The sequence below is a fragment of the Chionomys nivalis genome, chromosome 4 (assembly GCF_950005125.1).
Source record: "Chionomys nivalis chromosome 4, mChiNiv1.1, whole genome shotgun sequence".
In the NCBI taxonomy this organism is placed as follows: Eukaryota; Metazoa; Chordata; class Mammalia; order Rodentia; family Cricetidae; genus Chionomys; species Chionomys nivalis.
This window is the reverse complement of record NC_080089.1, coordinates 11,643,904-11,655,588: the sequence shown is the minus strand read 5'-3', so window position 1 is coordinate 11,655,588 and position 11,685 is coordinate 11,643,904.

Below are 11,685 nucleotides of genomic sequence, written 5' to 3'. Positions count from 1 at the left end.
ACTGGAGTCATCTAAGAGAAGGGATCCTAGACTGAGAAAATGCCTCCGTAAGAGCTGGCTATGGCAAGTCCATAGGGCATTTTCCTAATTAGTGGTTGATTGGGAAGGGCCAAACCAATTGGGGGTGGTGTGACCCCTGGGCTGGTGGTTTTATGTCCTGTAAGGAAGCAGGCTGAGCAAGCTGTCTGGAGCAAGGCAGTAAGCAGAACTCCTCCATGGCCTCTGCATCAACTCTTGCATCCAGGTGCCTCTTTGGTTTGAATACATGCTGTGGATGGTGGTTCAAGATATGTAAGCCTAATGTGCCCTTTCTCCCACAACTTGCATTGCTCATGGAATTTCATTTTAATAGAATCCTTAAGACAATGGGTGTCTGGGTTTTTCCATATGTAGTGCATAACACTTTGTATTATCCGCTAGAGCTCTTTCTTTCTCTTCCTTTCTTCTAGCCAAGCCTCCAGCATCTACCTATTGTCAAATATATTCACACTTCCTATATATTATATTCTAAAGCATGTGCAACATTCAAATATACCATGTTGTTAGATATATGTTCTAATTTAAAATAAAATAGGACTTGAATCATGGAAACTATATGTTTAGTAGAATACTATGGAGGATTAAGGAGAAACCATTTAGAGAGTATAGAGGAACACAGATATGAATGAAAATGTTGGTAGAGAATAAATCACATGTGCCCTAGTATGGCATACTATTGATTTGGCCTGTCGATACCATCTGCTGTGTGTGCTTGGGTATATACTCAAGTTTCCTTAAGTCTTTGAGGTCACAAAATTTAGTTTTCAGTCAGATCAGCATCTGCCTTGTGGGAATGGGCTCCCATCACTAAGAGTGCTCCAATCAGAAAGCAGCTTAGTACGTGGGAGGCAGGAATGACTGTAACCATAAACAGTCCTGGAACTTTGTGTCAGGCTAATGAAGTTTCAGACCCTAAAACCAAGCTCTCTAGGACAGTGGGAGTGTTGGGTGTTTTCTGTGGCACTCCTCTATCATGTTTATTGACCAACATCATGTTGAGTGACTGCTGCTGTTTGGGGACATCTCCACAGGAGGCATATAATACAATATAGATGATGATCTTACCTGTTTCTGTTGGCAGAGCAATTGCACCTGACTCAAACATTCCCTTCTTGGGGGAGAAATGAGTCTCAGAAAAGACAGGAAGCAAACACAGCTTAGGCATTTCATAAAATTGACATGTAAAGTATTCACAAGCCAGTCCCACAACCCACAAGGTTACACAAACTACTGCTTGGGAGAGGATACTCTCCAATAACCGATCTCTCCTGTAAGAAACTATCTGACCTTTCAGCTGCCTGCTAGTTTTGAAATGAACTCTAGGGAGGCATCTTTTCTTCATCGTCTCACAGGCTGAAGTGGACATCATGATGATGTAATCACCTTCAGCTGCTCATGGCTCTGTAAGAAACCCCTCGCCCACATTTCTGTACTAATAGCAGTGGACTAATTGCTTAGCCAAGTTGGACTTTGGAGGAACACTTCCTATGGTGATTTATTGCTGAATGTTTGCTCTTGTCTCCCTAGGAAATGTCAGACAGCATACCTGAGTTTTGTCTCTGTTGTTGTGTCTGTGGGCTCAGGTTGTTACACAACTTCATTTTGGTGACTGCCTTGGTGGCAGAAAACACCGTGGATACACACACACACACATACACACACACACACACCTCTGGACTATTGAACATACACAGTTGAAAGGGAAAAGTGAAAAATATTGATAGCTCTTGTGAACTTTGGGGTAGAATACTTGTTCAAACAAGCAGATTTCCTGTAGTAAGGGATGCAAGTTTTGCTCAGGCAAATCTACCCAAGACTTATTTCTCTAAAGGTGAATAATTAAGAGAAGAGAATTAATAAAGACTGCAAGGGAAATGATTCTTAGAAGGCAAGTATGGCATTAGAAAAACAAGTGATCAAACTAGGAAACTAACATTAAAGATTACCCTTGAGAAGTGAAGGAGAGATAAGTCATTAGCAAACACAATGTCTGATCTAAGTCTACCTTTCTTGTGTAATGAGAGATGCTAAGGAATATTCTGTAGATTAATACAGATACTCATAATGAGAAAAGAAACATAAGAATGTGTAAAATTATATTCTAATGATAATTGAATTTACAAATTAAGCATAAGTAACTGATAGAGAAATTAGAAATATGTAAAATAAATTTTGTGATTCAAAATATTAATGGAAATTAAAAACAAGTTTAGATTTTTATTAGTAGAGTTCATGATCTTTTCCTGTGATTTTTGTGTTTGTAGTTAGGTTGTTTCTATTTTTGATAGTTTTCTATAATTCCAATGTGATTTTCAACCTTTGAGACAATCACAGATGAAAACCTGTAATAGATAAAAAGATAATAACCAAAAAAATCAAATACAAATTACTTAAATATAATGTATATAGGGAGAAAGGAAACATAGAAATCCAGAAAGTATGCTATATAATGTTAGTATTAACAGCTTTCCAGGATTAATTATCACCTTGAATGTAAGTGGATTAAATGTTCCATTTAAATGGCAATCATATTCCAGTCTAATATAGGCATATTCTCAGCTACTTAGCAAAAGAACGAGAATTCCAAATTCAATACTGACCTGAATTACATGTGCATTCCTTCATGCCTAAGCAATTCAGTCTGATTCTATTGTCTTGGTGCATGTGTACAAGTCATCAGAAGCCTTGATAGTCTACTGTGCCACCTTGAAATCAAATTCATAAGTCTACTCAGAACTTCCTGTTTAATCTTCCTATGAGTGATGATTAATGCCTGCCATGATTGAACTGGAATAAACAATTCACACTGAGGATACTGTTTCTCAGTAGAAAGCATGCTTAATTCTACTAATTGCCTCTAGGACTGCTTCTGTCAGCCACACACTTTGTACATGCTAATAATCTTATCATCAGCTGCTGCTGAGGCAATTAAAATTCATGTCTACAAGCACAGGCCAAAACAATACTATGCATTCTGATCTCTATTCCACATACACAAAAAAAGTCTAGGAAACCAGTTCAACTTTTCATTTTCAAAAACCTAAGAAACATATAAAAAATAATTTATATATATACATATATACACAATATATTATATATCATATTCCAAGTGAATGGATGGCCAACTCACAAAATGTTTCAAATTGCAAAGAAAGTTTATAGTATAATAGTTAAGAATTATTTCAATCAGTTTCTTTCTATATAAAGTACAGCTGAACAAAGAGCATGATTCATGGTTTGAGCCACTACATATTGCCCCTTCAAATATTAATTTTTTTCGTTTGCTGAAAATATTTAAAATCATGTTAACTTGGTTTTTACAAGTCCCAGAATAAACTTTTGGCATAATTTTCCTTATTATATTGCAGTATCTGAAAATTTCAGAAACTATTTGAAAATAAATTATGAGTGGATAATTCTTGCATTTACTTCCTTCAGAGTGTTATGTAGATTGTCCTGTTTATATCATCAATTATTTAAACTTTTAAATTTCATTATTTGTAATCTTAATAATTAGGAATAAAGAACATATAATTGATATTACTTCACAGTCAAATATGTCACAATTTTTTATCTAGAGTTTTTACGATTTTGCTAATGAAATGAAGGCATGATTAAGCTTAAGCAGGTAACATTTCAACAAACTAAGTCAAATGGGACATATAAAAAATGAAAATACATCATCCTAGAGTTTTCATTTGTGTGTGAAATGTTCAGACTGTCCAGATTCTTTTCCCTAGGAAGTAGGAAATGTGTTGCTATGACTTCATACAGCACTACACAAAGTGCTCTAGGAGACAGGTTGGTTTGTTTGAAGAATGAAACCTTCTTAACCAAAAATGATGGAGTACTTTGAACTCTGATACAGGAGAACTAAAAGTTAGAGACCAATCTTGTCTAGATGGAGAGAACCTATCTAAAAATCAAGCCAATAAACACAACAAAAAGTACAATAAAGGATTCTTTAAATATTTGAGTAAATATTACATATGAAAATATAGACTTTCACACTATACACATTTATTTTATATACGGCTTAAGAGCTAGCCGTAATTTCTAAGAGCTAGTCTAAGGCTGACACTTACTACAGGGGAGACTGAGATGATGGGTTTGGAAAAAAGCAAACAAAGCCACCATGGTCCCCCAAACATTAGTCCTATTAACCCAGGTTAGCATGGTCAAAAGAAGAAAATGAAATTTGGTTGAACTTTTCTGCCAATCTCTTTTAGACTTGATTCTTTTTTTTTATTTTTATTCTTTTTTAATTAAAATTTCCACCTGCTCCCCGTTTCCCATTTCCCTCCCCTCCTCCCAAATAATGCCCCCTCCCCCCACTTCCCTCCCCCTCCCCCCACTCCTCTTCTCCTCCCCCCACACCATTCCCCCTCCCTCTCGATACTGAAGAGCAGTCCAAATTCTCTGCCCTGCGGGAAGACGAAGGTCTTCTATCTACTTCCAGGAAGGTGAGCGTCTAAACAGGCTAAGCTCCCACAAAGCCGGTTCATGTATTAGGATCGAAACCTAGTGCCATTGCCCTTGGCTTCTCATCAGCCTTCATTGTCCGCTCAGAGAGTCCAGTTTCAACCCATGCTTATTCAGTCCCAGACCAGCTGGCCTTGGTGGGCTCCTAATAAATCAGTTCCATTGTCACAGTGGGTGGGTGCATCCCTCGTGGTCCTGATTTCCTTGCTCATGTTCTCCCTCCTTCTGCTCCTCATTGGACCTTAGGAGCTCAGACCGTTGCTCCAAATTGAGACTCTGTCTCTACCTCGATCCATCGCCAGATGAAGGTTCTAAGGTGATATGCAAGATATTCATCAGTATAGGATAGGGTCATTTCAGGTTCCCTCTCCTTAGTTGCCCAAGGTACCAGCTGGGGACATATTCCTGGACACCTGCGAACCCCTCAAGAGTCAAGTCTCTTGCCAACCCTAAGATGGCTCCCTTAGATAGGATATATACTTCGCTGCTCCCGTATCCTTCCTTCCTATATCCCAACCATCCCAATCCCTCGAGCTCCTCCCATCCTCCCCTTCTCATATTTCTCATCCCATTTCCCCTTTGCCCCATGCCACCTCACCCGCATCTTATTAAAACAAATACATCAAGCTTTTGCTGATTTCTCTTAAGTAGCATTCATTTCTCTGGTGACATTTTTAAAACTGTCTTTTCAACACCATTTTCCATCTTCCCCTCATTTAGCATCTTTTATCTGACATATTCAGTTACCTGCCTCTGGCAAAGTCTCCTTTGCTCTGATTCTTTGGCTTCCTCTCAAGCAGCTCTATCTCTACTACCTTGCTGATACTGCCATTTCTCTCTGGTATTACCAGTTCTTGTTTCCCTGTGTTGATAAATGGAGTCTTTTAAAAGCTCCCCTCTACAACTCTGAGCTGTGGTCAAGGCATCTTTCTAAAGAGAAGGACTGAAGTATTCCTTACACCAGCTCAATTTGATTATCCTGGAGCCAACATCTCAGCACATGTATTACAGATATACAGGGTTAGTCAGTGTGGTTTCCTCAAGGGAGGCATGGCCTAAGCCATGTCACAGTATTTGAAACTTAACTACTTATTTCGCTGTTTAAAATACAGTCTCTAAACTAAACCCACAGGGTTGAACAAACAGGGTTCTCCCAGTGTTCTGGCCATCACAGTAGAGGAAAGGCAGCAGGTCTGCCATCACAATAGAGGAAGGACAGAGGGTCTGCCATCACAATAGAGGAAGGACAGAGGGTCTGCCATCACAATAGAGGAAGGACAGAGGGTCTGCCATCACAGTAGAGGAAGGACAGAGGGTCTGCCATCACAGTAGAGAAAGGGCAGCATTTTACTTGGCTATATACACCAATAAATATCAGGTTTGGATAGACTGAGTCCATTTCTTGTTTCTTTTGTTTGCTATGCTATAATTTCTGTTGTCAAGAGAGAAAGAAACATGGAGCCTCAAAGTTTATTTTTGATCTTCTCAAAATATCTGGGTCCTCTGTATCCTAAGTCATCATTCTAAGGGTCTCCGCCATCTATTGCAACAGTACATTTTTCAGTTGCTGCTTATTTGTGAGTAAGTTTAGCAGCATAAGTGGTCTTTCTCTCTTAACTCTATTAACCCACTGATGCAACTTCTGCTGCTTAGAATTATATATTTCTGTCTTTTGGAGGGATTAATACAATTACAATCAATAGGTGATAAAATTAGTATTTATAACAATCAGTCTAAGAGAAGTTGAGTGGGTAGGATTTTAATTTAGTTCCATTAGAGTCAAGATAATGAAACGTAAGCAGTGGAGAAAAGTTTCTGATTCTGTGTTGGACTGGAGAGATTAGAGAGAATTGTAGTCTGCTCACCACAGAGGGGCTGTCATGGAATGTGTAGATTCTACTTTGCCATGAGGGAGCAGGCATAAAGAATTCACAGAAGGCATAAGAGACCCAGAAAGAAATGGCAGTTCCTGGAGCAGAAATTGACTATACAGCCACTCTTTTATTGAATCTTCCATTAACTGGAAATTGGGTTATTTAGATTTTTATTATTTTTCCTCTTATTATAGTAATGCAAAGCTGTGGTTTATTGTCTTGCTGCCTTTGCTTCCCAGCTTCTGACCAAGCTTACAGTACTCACTAATGCTCTAACAGTGTCTGCTTAACTGCCCTGATCCTCACTGTAAAGCATCTATTGTGGCCACAGTTGGAGGCATCTCACTGTGGGTGGCATTAAATTCACTAGGAGTTTAGACTGTTGGCACCAGCTTCTTTGCAGCAAAACATGGTTGTGTGGTTTTTTTATGTTTTCTCTCATCTGAGATTGTTTTTCAGTGTGTTCTCGTTTGATCTCCCTGCTGCTGGGTTCATTCTCTGCTTCCTCATTAGCAAGCATCATTTAATGCCAACACCCCAAGCAATAGGCTGCCTCCTTGCTTGGCCTTTGACTTTCTTTGGGACTATTCAACAAAGCCTTCTCCTTTTTGCCACAAAGAGACTGTTAACTCTGTGCAAACCTATATGATAATTAATAATCAATTAACAGTTGATAACAAAATTGCACTCTCTTGTACTTGGGCACCACAAGCAATTTATTTCCACTGCACCAGTAACTCCTGTCACTAGCTGCATGAAAGCCCTTACTGGCTGTGATTCCTTCCTTCCCTGGAAAGCTGGCGTAAGGGAAAATAATGAGATGTGTATAAAAGAGGTGTCAGAGAGCTGCAAGACACTGCTTAATTCTTGTTGCCACATGAAGTAAACTCGAGATCCTTACGAGGAAGGTGCTATTTAAGTACAAAATATTTGTATAGTATCTATACTCACTTGTTTATAAATTATATCTGGAGATTTCATAGACACAAAGCAAGTTCCTAGCCAGCAAGCCAAGCCAACAGAACTGTTGAACAAAGCAGTCACCGGATGAGGTCTAACGCCTATGTGGTCATGGGTTCCTGATACAAGGCTGATAGGTGATCATTAGGAAGACCAGGGAGGCCGTGTCCATCTCCGTGTGCCAAAGTGAACTTATACAGTAGTAGGAAAAATATTCTTAACATATAACATATAACAAGAAATGAGGTATAAATAGCCCTGACCTCAAGTAAATGAGCTACAACAAACTCTCTTCTAAGGAGAAGAGGGATTACTATTAAATGCCACCAGCTCTCCTAGACTCTGGCTTCTTGCATGCCTGTCAGCTTATTAAGTAATTTATTATTTGGGTTAGATGCTAGAATGGTCGATGAGACTATTTGTTTTCTGAAGTATATGAAGACAATTCCTGTGTTAGTTTCTTGGTTTTGAATGTATTCATCTCTGAGTGTGATGATACGTTTATAATCTCATCACTCGGATAGCAAAAGTAGTGAGTTTAAGGCCAGCATGGGCAAAAGAGAGAGACCCTGTCTCATAAATAATTAAATAAAACTAGGCACCAAAACTCAGTTAATTTTTGAAATAGCAAAGCACCCTGGCTTCCTCACCAATGCCACTTGAGCAGACTTAAATACAGGAAGTGACAGAAATTGCCACCTCATCAGCTTTTCTGGCACTCAGTCTTAGGCTGTTGTAGGATGGCTTTACCCTTGTGGGCATCATGTAGCTGAGATCCGCTTCCTGCCTGTGACACAGCTTCTTTCCCTGTGAGCTCATTGTTTTATATTAGCGAGAAGAAGAATGGTTGTTTGGTGACCATGTCAAAACACTCAAATGCAGGCATGTGCTTGGTTTTGTGTCCCTGTTAGATCATTGGGGATCAGCTCAGATGTGTTTGTCTGCCTTAATGCCTGGTGGGTGGTGGCTCTCACAAAGCTCCTGAGGGAGTCCTCAGGAAGTGAGCGACCAGCTAGCTCCAGAGCAGTCTGTCGTTTTGCCTGTCAGCAGCCTGCTTTGTTAATGCTGCAGGTAAAATCAAGTATATAGTTCTTGTAGCATCGTTTCCTAATTTGGGGTTCCATTCAGTACAAAAAAAAAAATCCAATCAAATCAGAACATCCCCAGGGCAAAAACGCAAATGGCATTACTAATTAAAACACGAGTGCCATCTAGTGGTCACGAGTGCTGCTACAGGCTTACTGGAGGGAGCAAGGCGGAAGAGAGATTGGGGGATGGAACATACACAGCAAGTTCCAGGCCAGACAGGGCTACACAGTAAGAATCTGTCTAAAAAAGAAAAAGGGAAGAAACAAGATAAATAAGTAAGCAAGTAAATAAATAAATTAATTGATAATATATATCTATATGTATGTGTGTATATATATATATGTATGTATGTATATGTATATATACATAATGTGTGTGTGTGTCAGGAATCAAAAAATTAAAAAGTTTTTTTTGTAGTGAATTTCTTTAGATTACTCTAATTCTATAAAAAAAATTCATCAACCATATAGAGAGAAATTCTGCCATGGACTAGTAAAGACAAGATGCCTGATACCTGAGTAAAACAGCTGTGACGCTGAACAACATCTTAGAACAGAAGGTTATTTTCATCTAAGCCAAAAGTCAGAAGATGAAGTGAAGTGGTCAGTGGGCTTGCTCAGGCTTCCATGTGTGAGAGGAAAGACCATATACTCACACCCCTGCACAACCTCCAGAATTTACTCACACCCCTGCACAACCTCCAGGATTTACTCACACCCCCGCACAGCCCTCCAGGATTTTTACTCACACCCCTCACAGCCATCCATGATTAACTCACACCCCCGTACAGTCCTCTAGGATTTACTCACATCCCCGCACAGCCCTCCAGGATTTACTCACATCCCCGCACAGCCCTCCAGGATTTACTCACACCCCCGTACAGTCCTCTAGGATTTACTCACATCCCCGCACAGCCCTCCAGGATTTACTCACACCCCCGTACAGTCCTCTAGGATTTACTCACACCCCCGCACAGCCCTCCAGGATTTACTCACATCCCCGCACAGCCCTCCAGGATTTACTCACACCCCCGTACAGTCCTCTAGGATTTACTCACATCCCCGCACAGCCCTCCAGGATTTACTCACATCCCCGCACAGCCCTCCAGGATTTACTCACACCCCCGCACAGCCCTCCAGGATTTACTCACACCCCCGCACAGCCCTCCAGGATTTTTACTCACACCCCTCACAGCCATCCATGATTAACTCACACCCCCGTACAGTCCTCTAGGATTTACTCACACCCCCGCACAGCCCTCCAGGATTTACTCACATCCCCGCACAGCCCTCCAGGATTTACTCACATCCCTTTGAGAACCCATCAGGACCAGGTGCAGCAGTTGACCAATACAGGAAATGTTTGGAGATATTTCCTCCAGGGTGGCAAAGCCTGTTGGTAAACAGACTGTGGAAGCATTTTCTCAGGGGTATACGGATCCTAAAGGTTTTCTTCTTAGATTGATACAATTTTATAAGGTAAAATATACGGAGAGAATTCTATACAAAGTAAAACACAGCCTCTTTTAGACGGAAATTCTAGCATTTGGGACACTACGGTGTGAGGATTGCGAGGATCTAAGCCAGTCTGGACTTCACAGCAATTTCAAATGCATCAGGGATAGAGAACAAAATCCTGCCTCCGCCAAGAGGCAAGCGTCAATACATTAAGATTTATAGACACCTTGAGATTGAAAACTAACTCAAGAATAAAGAAATAACAAAGGAAGTTACTGGGTTAAAACCAAAAACAAATTGGAAGTTAGTAATCTGTCAACATTTCCTCCGACTTCCCAATGTCTTAGATTCTTTAGTTCATCCCTCTTGCAAACTTCAATTTTCTCCCTCTCCTCATTCTTCCTCTCCTCCTGTCTTTGAGGGAGGATCAGGTTTTCTTAGAGCATAGAGCCTGAGCATGAATTCCACCCAGAGGAAGAACTTTTCCCCACTATGAATTGGAGCCTGGGACTCTGCCGCCAGAGCACTGGTCTAGCGCCGTGACGTCACAGTTCCTACTGGTGCAGCTGTGCACGGTATCTGGACACTCACAGCGCAGGCAATTCTCTTTGCTGCTCTTGCTGCAGCGGCTGCTAACTAAGCTGACAGGTTCACGGAGTCTTAGGAGGATGCGTCTATTCTGTTTCCAGAAATCAGTTCCGATAGGAGTAGGACATGAATTTATAAACCTAAACCAAAATGAAAAGCCTCAAAGTGTGATCATTTCCAATCAAAGTTGACTTGATATTTTTGTGTTTAATTCACACCTATTGATAATGCTGCCCTAAACTAGCAATGCAACTTTTTCATTTCCTTAACTGTATCTTTTGTCCCACTTTGACCAACAATGCAAACAGAAAACATAGCCACACTAGAATAAGTTGATGGGCCAGTAAACCTGCATAATTAAGCAAATGTGAATCTGCCCATTTGAAGCTCTATTTGGTAGTAGATAATAATAATTGTGATCATTTAACTGGAACACAGAATCTCTCGTAAGCAAGTGCAATGCAAGAAAGAACAGAAAGTGTGGTTTAAAGAAAATAATCCATAGCACAAACAAGACAAGAGCTTAGACATGACAGCATGGCCGCTTCTGCACGGCATCTGCTGTTCACCCACTGGGGACCAGGAGACAAAAGGAATAAGACACTTGCACGAAGGCAGTTAGACAACAAGATCAGAAGAGCAATGTGGCAAAAGATAGAGCACCTGTAGGGTGGCTTGGAAAAGCTTGCCTAATGCAACACTCACGTACCTTCTCAGACAGTAATTTTAATTCATTCAGGACTCAATATTCTTCCAATGTGGAGAATGGGCTAGCCATCCAAAATGTCATTGGCCCTGCCAAATAGCATGGATTGAGGTTTTAACAATATTTCACTAAATCTGAAGCCCTGGGGTTTTATAGGAGTGTTGCAGGTTTCATATCTTTTAAACAGGCATCTTAAGTCAAGTCCATACTTACTAAAAATGCCACTTCCACATGACAGTAACAAAAAGAATCCCAGTGATGGTGTTTGTGAGTACGCTTGAAAAGTGCTCAGAAAGCATAAGCTAGCTTGATTCCTTCACGCAAAGAGATATTTTCTTATGTGAAGCGTTCTTTGCTCATACTGCAGTGCTGTGGCTATGACAGAATACAGGAATGGACATAGTGTACACGACTTCCAGTGAGCTCCGTGATACATTCTAAGCTTGACTTCAGAAAGATGCAGTCAGACAGATTCTATGTGTGTATATAC